Here is a 2328-nt window from a genome sequence, read left to right as displayed (position 1 = left end):
AGCATGGAGGTTCCTCAAAATGTTGAAAATAGAACTGCCCTATGACCCAGCAATTGCACTATTGGGTATTTACCCTAATAGTGCAATTGCTGGGTTCCAAAGGGGCACGTGCACCCGAATGTTTATAGCAGCAATGTCCACAATAGCCAAACTATGGAAAGAACCTAGATGTCCATCAACAGATGAATGGATCAAGAAGATGTGGTATATATACACAATGGAATACTATGCAGCCATCAAAAGAAATGAAATCTTGCCATTTGCGACAACATGGATGGAACTAGAGCGTATCATGCTTAGCGAAATAAGTCAAGCAGAGAAAGACAACTATCATATGATCTCCCTGATATGAGGAAGTGTTGATGCAACATGGGGGCTTAAGTGGGTACGAGAAGAATCAATGAAACAAGATGGGATTGGGAGGGGGCCAAAGCATAAGTGACTCTTAATCTCACAAAACAAACTGAGGGTTGCTGGGGGGAGGGGGTTTGGGAGAAGGGGGTGGGATTATGGACATTGAGGAGGGTATGTGCTTTGGTGAGTGCTGTGAAGTGTGTAAACCTGGTGATTCACAGACCTGTACCCCTGGGGATAAAAATATATGTTTATATGAAAAGAAAAAAAAAGAAATAAGAATATGGAAAAAAAAAGGAATTTCACTAGGCTTTAAGTGTGTTTGTATATGTATTTTTTTATATAAACAAATTTTACAAAAAAAAAGAATCTATAGGTACATTTTGCTTTATAATTATAGCTTGAAACTCAGTCACTTTAAAACTAATTTTTTTTTAAAGATTTTATTTACTTATTTGACAGAGAGATTACAAGTCAGCAGAGAGACAGGCAGAAAGAGAGAGGGGGAATCAGGCTCCCTGCTGAGCAGAAAGCCTGATGCGGGGCTAGATCCCAGCACCCTGAGATCATGACCTGAGCCGAAAGCAGACCCTTAACAACTAGCCACCCAGGCGCCCCAAAACTAAATTTGAAGAATTGTTCCTCTTGGGTCTCATTTTAAGGGACCCTTAGATATGATACTTGTACCCAATGAAGACACACAGTAGATGTTCAGGAGATAATTTTGAATACGTGATTAGATACAGAGCAGGTCCATGCAATGGATCGTGATAAGAGTTGGTACATAAAGACATTCTAATTCACCAGCCAACTTTGCTCAAGGAGAGAGAAAAATAGTTAATAATTTTGATTATGAAGGCATTTAATGAAGGTAACATCAGCTACTCTAATACACAAACCACCAAATCTCAATGGCATAACCCCATGTTGGATTTCTCTCTCATCTGATTTCTAGAGTGAACGTTCCTGATTGGGGAGAGTCTCCTCCAAGCCCTGGTTCAGGGACCCTGGCTCCTCTAGTTTGTGGCTCCTGCAGCTTCCACATGTGGCTCCAGGGTTGCTGGGGGGTGGGGTGGGGGGGTGGGGAGGAAAAGAGTATGAAGGACCAGGCATGGAAGGTTCTTAGGGGGCAGGCTGGGAGGAGCTCCATGCCTCTCTTCCACCCACTGTCACCCAGAACTCTGTCCTGAGGCCATACCTAACTGCAAAGAGGAATGAAACTAGTCCATGAAGAAGAGAAAACAGTTTGGTAAACAGAGGAGAATTGTTCTAATGTGTGCTAGAAGAAACTAATGGGTTAGGGTGCATGCGCAGGCTCTTCTACCTGCTGAAGGCCAATAAAATATGCTGGATAGCCTTTGGAATGGATGGGAACACAAAATGTTCCCTGATCATGGTATGAACCTGGAAATGCCCAGAGTGTCTCAGACTCAAAGCAGGAGGGGAAGTGGAGGATGACTTCAGTTTGGAATGGATGGATAATTTTGTTTTGGGAATCACTTTAGTCCTAAGCATGTGCTATTCTTAAATAAGTTTGCATTCTCTCCGATTGCTATTATGGTAATTGGAATTAACTGTTAATACATCCCTGAAGACCAAATCACCAAATCACCTTTCCCAAGGACTGGCCTTTCCTTACAGGTCAGTGAAATTGACATGATGGATAAGTTGGATTTATGTCAAAAAACCCATATAAATTATTGATATGTTCTTACTCCCTAAAAAAATCATTAGGAATTTTGTGTTTCTTGCATATATGACTTTTTCTAAAGCATTGTGCCCAGAATAGAAAAGAAAGGGAGTTTGTCTGGTGTCCCAAGAAGATTTCCAGCACACTTTTTAGATCAGTGCTGTGCAGAGTTGTTAGCTGACTGGTGCCAGCTCTTGAATGTTAGTGGTATATGACAAGTCCAGATTTTGAAAGAAAATATTTGGAAGCTTTTAAAGCAATTTGAGCCCATTTTTTGATCAGTT

Source organism: Mustela nigripes, chromosome 2, assembly GCF_022355385.1.
Source record: "Mustela nigripes isolate SB6536 chromosome 2, MUSNIG.SB6536, whole genome shotgun sequence".
NCBI classification, from domain to species: Eukaryota; Metazoa; Chordata; class Mammalia; order Carnivora; family Mustelidae; genus Mustela; species Mustela nigripes.
The sequence above is the reverse complement of the archived record's forward strand: the minus strand, read 5'-3'. Positions refer to the sequence as shown.